Raw genomic sequence first — 10730 nt, forward strand, 5'->3', positions numbered from 1 at the left:
AAAACTTTCCAATCTTACTTTAAGAAAGTGTTAAGAAAGATATAGTGCTGAAATTAGGAAATAGTTAAAAAAAGTCTGAGAGCTGGGCTGAAAAAAGCTTTCGTAAAAAAAAACGTGTTAGGGTATTTAGCAAACGTTTTTATACATTGCTATTGCTAATTTTTAATTTTGGTATTGAACATGAACATGGACGTCTTCCTTTCAATTGATCACCTTTCGTTTTCGAATGGATCTTCTACAAGTAGAGCATGTCTAGCTTTTGATACTTTTACCCTTGCTTTCATATAGGGAATCTTGAGGAAAGCCAAAACAATCTTTGGAATAGAAGTCTGTGAAAAGAATGTTTGTTTAGTTTGCTTTGATGATTTGAAATAAACGGATGTCGACTACAGTTTGCACTATTGAAACCTTCATGCATAGGTTGGCATCGGGCTTAATACCATGAGGCAAGAAATTAATTCCCTTCAGAAATGCTTCCTCAGGAAATCTATTAAGAATAAATGTGAACTTTGAAAGAACCACGCTCTGATTACTTAGACGGTTAGGCTGTCCCATCAAAGCTCCTTCGCAACAAGAAATACACTGATGGAACCAGGGGTGTCGCCGAAAGAGGAGGTGCGGGGGATGCGGTACCCCAACAATTTGTCCGTCGGCACATTAATGATTTTTTCCGGGCAAAAGAAGCAATTTTTGCACTCACCCTGTAACCTTTTTGCAACAATTGTAACGTATTAGCATCTCTGTAGTAGTTGAACTTTTAAAGTATAACACTAAAGTATCAACTTTGAAACAGAAACGCATAAAAGCGGCATATAAGAGTGTTTATATTTTGACCCCCCCCCCCTGAAGAGTGAGACACACACTTCTTTACGCCCCTGGATGAAACACAAGCCTATCGTTAACAAAAACCCTTTGCGCAGTCAAATAAACGTTTGTCACACACGAACATTTGAATGTGTTACTCACACAATTTTAGAAGAAATGCGCTGCATGAAAAAGAACGAAGATTCTCATTTCCATAGAAGTGATGGAAGAGGCCTGTTATTGCATCGTACAATAATCGTTTTCCGTAACTCGTATCCTCCAATTTCCCTCACTGTGAGAAAAGAAGAAAAGGCAAAATTCCTTTTTGGTTGAACATTTCATTAGCTACTCTCTATCACCCTATATTCAGATTACATATAATACATACATTCTTCGGCTTCTAACAATATACATGATTACAGACACTAGTTGATTTACGTTTTCGATCATTAAGCAAAACGTGACAGAAAATTTTCTTAGCGTTGCAAGCATATCCTGTCTTATTCAGATCTGCTGCATTCTTTGCATTGCAGAAATGGTCGCTGGTTTTGTTACCGAGGAGACCTGCTCCAAATAGGTAACATCAAAAGCAACGACAGGACCTAGAGATAGTAAGTAACTTATGGGTAGGAAAAATCAAATGGACACGCCCTTGGTAAATAGGGCGTGTCCATTTGAACATTCTATGCTAAAGAAGCAGCTGCTGCTTGTATGTGTTTTTGACACTGATCACAAGGTATAAAGGACATTGATCATTTGATGGGTTTTTCTGCAAGGCATGCACTGGTCTTTTATGCTCACTATTAATGAAGTTACGCTGAGGTTGAAAAGTTACCGCGAAATCACTTGAAATTACTTGCCAATACACGACGTGTGGTTGCTTGCACTGCCAAATTTGATGCCTAACAATTCTCTTTTCCGTGTAATCGCAAACGACGTACTAATTGCCATACAAAATTACATACAAATTAACCAGTCTAGCTTGGTTTTTTGTCTTGCTCAAAGCAATAATTATGAAACCTACTACGTTTTTAGCGCATGAAACAGGTCAACTACTCGAAGCAGTAAATATAAATGTTAGGAAACAGGGGGGAGGGCCTGTTAATCGAGGAAATTTTGTTTCTGTGAAAAGGGAGGATCGATCAATATCTATTTGAAAAACTTTTCAAAAAGCTGAGACAGAAATGCTAATAGAAAGTAATCGCTAATAGCCTTGGTCGCGAGGCTTTTATTCAAATTGGTAAATGGCGATTGAAATGGAGACAGAGCTATAATACATTCATTTGCGTTCAGATGTGCTGGCAATTCATTCAAAAAACTTTTACGTTATACTAACCGCCATTTGATATTATCAGGCAGGTGCATAAAAATTGAAAATGCAAGAGGAACAGCTTTCTCTAAAATCTTCTATGAAAATTCTATCGTTGTTGCATTGTCTCACGGACGAAAGATTATCGCGATTTCTCATAATTGTTGCCAATTTGATTATAGCATATATTTTGAGATCTGTTTAACCCCACAGTCCCAACAGTCCATGCGATACTCTTTTCCTCGTCTTCATCCGATTCCGCTGTTTTCTTGCTCGGCGCACAACAAAATTTGTCCTGTGTTCGTTCTTATCTCTTACTCCATCATTCCATAAATGGCTAACAAAAAAGTCACCATGCCTTTGGCTGAGGGGATGATTAGATTCTGGTTGGAACTCGATTTTATTTTCAACTGGTTTTCCACCATCATCAAAGGAAACAAACCGTAATTCTATCGGATGATCGACTGAGTTGTGAGGAGTCTTTCTGCCGTAATGCGCATGTCTATGTCCTTTTAGATGGTGGCTGTCCATGTAGAAATGTGAATTGAAAAATGGCCTGCTATCTGCAATTTGAAGCAAAGATGCTAATAAAAATATGACGAGGTATATTTGCTCTGCACCCATATTCAATTTCCTCTTTGCACATCCACATCTCTCCATACCGATTTTGCCAAAATCACTTCCAAAAATATTCTAGAGACAATTGAAAAGTAATTCTTTACCAAGATTTTGACAACGCTTCCTTAAACCAACATTTGATTAAAATTTCCTGTCCTTTCCAAGCAAGGAAATTCGTGTTTCTTCTTATGCTTGACGTGCTCTCATAGGACGTTAATCGACAACTGATCGTTCACGATTGTGCCCCACTATAAAGCCACTAAATCCTTTTGTCTATTGCGAAGGAGGAATGTGATATTGTCTCCTTCACAGCCATTGTCAACTGGGTAAAAACGACGCAATACAAGGTTTGCATCGCATTGTAAAGGAACAAGGTCGAAACTAGATTCTTGGAGACCACGTTACCACATGAAATAAGTTTTATAGACACCAAAACGAAACAGGAAACTTGAAGGTCCAGACGTCACTGTAACCTGTCTTCTGGAAAATAATCGAATTTATGATCATAACATTTCATCAAAATGAATAGGGTACTTTCTATTGACTATGGTATCGTGTTGAATTCCTTTCATATTAGAAACAGAAGCCAAGAAATGTCCTTGCATTTTCCTTAAGAGAAGGGTTATTAACTTTTGCTAATGGTTCTTTGCTTCTTGTCCTGGGCGAAGAACATTTTCTTAACTCCTCGAAGTGCAAGTCATATAGCAGAAAGCGGTAAAACATCCAGATGTGTAGTATTGATCTGTTACTTCTAAAATCAATACGAGCTTGCAACAATATGCCTTGCATTGCCTACATTTCATATGATATGCAGCCTTGCATTGCGGGCTACAAATCATAACAAAGCCAGAAGTTTCATATATTAGACCAGTGTGATCACATTATTTATTGATAAATAAATTTTTCTGAAATCGCAGTTCTAAAATTAAAGCATTGTAAAGATTCGATCAAATGTCTAAGTAGTTTTTAAATGAGTTTTTGAATTTCTCATGTTTTTATATGCTTTCGTGAGATTTCATTAGAGAAGGTAACAGTTTGTCGAATATTGGAGATACAGTCACGAAATATTAGCATATTTCCGCTGAAATCGAAGAATATCAGCTTTGAAGGGTTGACTATAAAAAGAAAGAATATCTAGACTTTTGCAGTACCATCCTTTGATTATTGTCCCTTCCACATTTCCTATTTTGAAATAGAATTTTAAGCTACACGAAATTGTTTTTCACTTTGAGCAGAAATGCAAAAACAATTGTGATTGGCTTGTGACAATTAATTGCCTGAGCAACAACAAGGAAAAATGTCAAAAGAATTAAAAGAATTCGTCCCAAAATCGTGTGAATAACTGCCCACTCGTTATTTATCCCTGTTCATTATTCACATGGTGAAGTTTATGATTGTGTACTGTGAAATGGATTACAGTGTCTGATGAACAGTTATATGACGTGGGCGTTCGAATTAACCCTGATGCAAAAACAGGTAAAAGATTGCTTTGTCACAAGACGTGCTCTGGCTAGGAACTCATCAGAAATGATACCTTTTAGCAACAAAGGGCATCAGAAAAATTGATTTTCTCTTGTGAAAGTCTGTTCAGATTTTTCGTAGCAACCCTGTGTTACTTTGAAGGAAATTTAGAGATTAGTCAATCAATGTAACGTAGGGCCAACTAAGTGATTGTTGATTACTTTTTGTCAACTAAGATGGCAACTCTCTTCCCTGTACGTTGCCTACAGTAGGCATCATCATCGTTCACAAAACGTTGTCCACCATTCTAATTAGACCTGCATTCGAAATATCAGATGACGAATTTATGCCACTTGGTACTTTTGCTTAAAGAATGGCACCCTGGGTGCCAAAGTCTCCATTATTTAATCTCAGAAACAAAGCCGATCACAGTAGTTTTTATTTGTACGCTTATTCATTGCCACCGCAACGGTCTACAATACTTTATTCCCCGGTTTCTTGAGGCTCTGGTACCCAGGGTAGAAAATTGTTACTTAGTCCATGGGCCTAATCTTCATATCAAGTCAAAGAACATTCTCTTTTGATTTACGTAATTCACTTGAATAAAAGATAAAGATAATAAAAGGTGGCTGGCCGTGACAGATGCAGACTAAAATCCTTGAAACAACCAAAAGATTCCTGGAAGAAATTTACGTCAGCATTGCGTCGATTGGACGTGCATACAACTATGAACTATGTTATAAGCACAGGCCATATTTGGCCCAGCGTTATCTATAACCAATGCTCTTGGAAAAGACAAGTCAGTCAAAAATATATTGTTTGTTCAAAAAAATAACTGCAAGCTAGCAAGAAAAAATGCAAAGCTGTTCACGAGAGATCCAGGTCAAAAGATAGGGGACTCAGGCGATTATAGGTTGGACCGGCACAATGACATTGCGTCGCTCTCGAATTTCGAAATTTCGGATTTGCCTTTAAAATGTCGAGATAAAGTCAAAAACCTACTTCTTTGCGATTATAGAAATATTTGAGTCAAAAGTCGATCGCATAAAAGTGTGCCACTTACTCATATTCAAAGATATCGAATGCCTGCTCCCACTAGGGGAGTATTCATACTGTAGCCATTGCAAATGGTCCTGTGCAGAAGGGATCTAATTTTGTGGAAACCTTTTTATAAGAAAATGACATGCAAGTAGCATATACTCTGTCATGCTATCTTACTATTTCACATTTGCATGATATGTAACTGTATCACCTCTTGATGTTTATATTATCACAAGCTGCAAATTTGATAGTTAGAAGTTGACTTAAAATTCACCTTAAGAATAGAGGAACTGTGGCAGACCAGGTTCTTTTCGTTTTTTAGCTCTTTTTGCTTTTCACTCATAAAATTAGTGACTTCAGGAGTCCAGTCTTGTAAAGCCGGGTTATTGAAATGAAAACAACTAATCAACAATATTAACTGCTTCTTCACTTCCAGGCCCCCTTCAAGCATTCGAGATTTTCCTGTTTTCTACTTGCTTCAAAAAAGTTAGTGTAAGAACAAACAACTTTTACCAAATCTCCGAGATTTTCCAAGAAAGATAGCTCCAACAAGAGCACGCTAGCTCATTGTCCCATTTAACATAGACAAATCTTGTTTTTCAATTAAATTGTCAACAAGGGTGGCATCAATAAGAAATAAACACATTTTTGGCATTATCTTTTTACTTTAAGTTTATTAGCGTGAGTGGATAAGCGCTTTTGACTTGAAGCATAACGAAAAAGTGAAACAAGAAGGATCGTAACCTCCCTAACGAGATTCTCAATTTTGACACTTTTAATGTGTAGGTCATTGGTTTGCAGCAATGTTTGCAAACAAAACAACACTGCAGTCCTTGGTTATGAAAGAAACCATAAATTTGGAGAATCTGCAGTATTATTGTGATATATCTTTTCTTCTCTTGAATTTTGATTTATGTTGGTTCATTTAGGCCTAAATGCATTTTGATGTTCCAAAATGTCCAAATTGAGCATGTTTTTACAAATAGAATAAGGGTGAAAGAATCCTAATGTAGCCATTTCAAGGTCTCGTGTGGTGACGTAGAAAAAATCAAGGCAAAATAATACATACGTAAACCGTAACAATACCGAAAATCTAACTTTATGCCTTTGCTATCAATTCAGCATAATCTTATTACCAAAGCACTGATTTGCAAAAAACGTAATCAAATTCCTTCTTTTCTCTTCTGAGATGCTGAAATAAAGAATTTCAATAGAGTTCTAAAGTGATGAAGTCACAAATATCTATTTTTAGAGTTTTTTAATTTGGATCCCATAACCTGAAAGAGCATAATGAAATAAATACCTCTAAATGTGCAAAATCAGGCAAGTGTGTTACGAATTGGCAGAGATATGGCTACATGTTTATTGGTTCTCTCCCCATCAAACCTCTGTATTTTGGTCTCTGTTCATAATTTTATGAACATTCTATATGGTTAAAATTCAAAAATTCTAGAAATGGATTTTTGATGACGTCACACTTTAGAACTCTATAGTCTTGTTTTTAGTTGCTACGCAGCAATTTTTGGTAACCAATGAAGGACATGGCGTAAGTAAGGTACCAACACACGATACAAGGGTAAGAGAAAATCATGAACAGCAGCAATCTCAATAAGAGAAACTCATATTCGCTTTACATAGTAAAGTGAATCCATTAAAAAGTTTTAGAGAGGTCCCTCTGATTCTAGAAAAGAGGACCGTTGTGGGCCAAGAAGGATAAGGGCTAACGAGTGCAGATAACGTCAAGCAACCTACGGTAATCGTAGCAATACGTTACCAAATTCAAAAGATATAAAGTAAAATCCTTATAAACAAACAGAATTTAAAGATCAATACGTTGCCCCCAGTTGCTTAAGCATCCCTGGATGCTTTATCTAATAAATGGCGCCACATATACGAAGAAAATTATCTAACCAGTTATATATAAATTCTGGCTCGAGATTGGGGGAAGCAACAAAGATAGAGCTGAGATAAAATCAACTCTCAAATTACCGTATCCTTCCTAGAATACGATAAACATGCAAATGAGTTTAAACTTCAACATACCAAAGGAAATTAAGGAAGATCACTTACGTAACGGGGATATATTTTTCTTGTTTCACAAGAGCACTACCTCTGTAGTATGATTTCCTAGAAATAAAGCAAAGCTTTCGTTAGAAGTTATCTAAAGAACCTTGGAATGATAATAAGGATATTTACATTGAACAATATGAAAATCATCTGCAATTTTTCAGTATACCGTAAGACATGAGGTGCTGGCAGGGGCGAAGCCAAAAAAGGGCGTGCCTCACTTTTGCAGGGTGTGGTCAAAAGATAAATACTCTTATAAACTGACAGAAAAGTTAATACCTTATAATTGTTGAAAAAAGTTCCAGGGTGAGTACAAAAATAGCTTCTTTTGCCCGGCAAAAAATCCTTAATTTGCCGACGGCAAATTGTTGGGAGAGGGGGGTACTGCACAATGTTGGGGGGGATTAGCTCAATCTCAACCAATCTACATACAAATACCTCGATTATAACTAATCATATCACAGAACAGCAGAATTCGTGTCAGCATTTTACAAGCAGTTTTAACGATCACACATTCAACTCTCTATATGCACGCAATGTTCTTAATGGGTAGGGGAATAGAGAAATCATTTCAAAGACCTATTCTTTAACTAAATACATGCTAATTGCATTCATTGTTTGCCAATTCGAGAAAATTTTACACAAGGCTTTAATTAAACCAGAATATTTAAAGCGTTTGAATATTCAAGCAAGTGCTAGCCTTAGTTAAGAAGATAACATAAAACTTAAAATCCAAACGGAACGACACCCTGTGTCGATAGAGACGGCAGACAGGGCAGTATTGTGAACCCGTGCTGGACCCTCACAATGTGAAGCTGGACGCTCACAAGCATATTCACAAACTTTGCAATTAACAAAAGCAAACCATGCTAACAGACTGATGAAAAATATCTATGCATTGACAATGCTAATAACAGACTTCCTAGATCATCTTTCTCGATTAATCGAAGATGTATTAAGGTCGTCCGCTCCCTGGTGGTTTCCAGAATGGCTATTAAATGATTATAAAAGTGTTTGTCCGTGACCCTAAAAACGTTCCTTCTTGCTTCCTCTCAAGATTGCCACCAACGTCAGCTTGCAATTTATAGAATCTATGAATCTAATCAAATGGAGGACGCTGTCTCTATGCTATGATTTTATTTAGTTTGCTACAATGCAACAATGCAAGCAGAGAATGCAAGCATCGCCAGACCCATACCTAAGTACAGCTATCTCCATTAGTACCATAATCTATGCGTTACTTGAATTTAGTGGATTATTTCATGAGAATCTTACACAGTAATTGAGAGAATCTAAAGTCATCGCTTCATTTACTTCTCAGGAAACATTTATACACAGAAATGAGTCCAAACCTGAGAACCTCAGAACTTAGAAAAAACTCAGAATTTAGAAAAAACTCAGAATTTAGAATGACATTACAACGAAGAAGTTGCGTGTATTTTTCCAAAAACTGGTCTTGTCTTAGGATTTTTGATATACAACACCCAAAATGAAAACCCAATAAAATTTTACATTTTGGTGGGTTCTTGGGGACAAGAGGCCTACCTCCCAGATATTTCTGCACAGCTCATTCACTTTTTGGAAATTATTCATTCATTCAAAGCATTCACATTGTCTAAAAGAATTATTTGTATTTGGTTTTTTTCATTATGGACTCAATCACTCTACCATTTGCCCACAAAAACGCACATATTATCTCAGCTTGTGGTTTCATCCACATGAGTATATCGACATCACATAGGCTTAAACAAGATGAGTGTAAATTGATGATTACTTTTGATTCCCGACAGCAACGTTCTAACGACTATTGAAAATTAATATAATTTATGTCTCAATGTAAGATTTTTCTTACTGAATCAGACATACAATATCTTAGAACAGGACGTAGAATTATGGGAATCTTCAAGCACCCCCAGCCAAGGTTCAAAATACATCCTCTTGTCCTTTCTAGATAAAACCCCAGTTATTCTTTCTCCGATTCCCCATTTTTTCTATTTGATCTGGATGGCTAGAATTAGAGAACCTTTATTTGTGAACAGCATCTTTATGAGGCCCTGTAACCACGTGAATATTCTCCGCCAATAAAACTTGTGCCAAGAATGAAAATGCCTCTATTTCCAGTACTGCTTGACGAACTCAAATGAAATGCCCAATACAATGTTAAAATTTGACAGGAAATAAGGGGCACTTTAGCACACCGATAGAAAACAGAATCGGCAATGTACATGGAATGTACGCTGATATTTCAAGGACCTAGTCATTGCAGCATTTCTTATTGTATGCAAGCCGACTCAGAAAAGCTTCACAAAATCAACGTCAGCAACTTCAAAGAGATTATTATGCAGACCACCAAGGCATACAACATTACGTACAATATTTGTCGGCTTGAACAAGTGCATTACCAGAACAAAGTTTATCAAGACAATATATGGATATAACACGTAATCTTTGATAGCACATGTCAGTACAATATCTGGCAATTCAGGCCTTTTTGCTTTTCTGTATTGCTTTTGAATGTTTGCACGAAACTTTTCAGTTTCTCTTTTGTGCTATCCTACTCAGTTCCTCTTTTGTGCTATCCTACCAAAGAAATACGAATCTGTATTGAAATCAAAGAAAGCTTCTATACTTGTTTGTATAAAGCAGAGAACATATTCAACAACATTATTATTATTATCACCTCTCTGCAATGGGTAGCCTGCAGCAACATGTATAGAATTCTGCAGTGTGACCTCTTATACAAATCTATTATGAGATACCCTTAGCATTAGAGGAGCGAGAAATTTAGCTTGTCCCATAAAAATCTAATAAGAACTTTTATTTTTCTCCAAAATTTAGACATCACATAACGACATTAGAACTGAAATAACACGATAAAAGAGATAAAGCCTTCATTAATTCAAAGTTAAGTGTCATAAATCATACGAATGGGATATTTTTCTGGTCTTTTCCGGTCTCTGGTCTCTTCAGTTCTCAAAGAAAAGAACTTCGCCATGACAGCTATTCAGCTATGGTTTTTTCAATTTGTGAGGGCTTGATGTTCTCTCTAAGAAGCATTTCATTTTTCCTGCATCCATCAGGAAATTTCTTTAGGATTTTTCAGTAGTTGGGCTTTTCACAAAAGAGGCTAAACTCACGACAAAAAATTGTGCGGTGCTTCAAATTGTAATATGCTTTCATTTTCACTAAAAAAGTCCAGGCGTTGTTGCGACAGCTACATGGAATGTTTCACACATATTTCTTGCTCTTACCACGGATTTGATTAAGATTTGCTCTTACCACGGATTTTACCTGAGGGAATTAATTAAAAATTTAGCTTGAAATAAGGACTGTTTCATCGCCGAGTTATATTAGGATTGAATCTTCAGTTTTCAAAATTTTACTCGAATTGCTATAGCAAAATATCTTTAAAAAGTTTTTAAATAATGTT

This window comes from Rhopilema esculentum, chromosome 14 (genome assembly GCF_057945365.1).
Source record: "Rhopilema esculentum isolate cy_ngs chromosome 14, ASM5794536v1, whole genome shotgun sequence".
NCBI lineage: Eukaryota > Metazoa > Cnidaria > Scyphozoa > Rhizostomeae > Rhizostomatidae > Rhopilema > Rhopilema esculentum.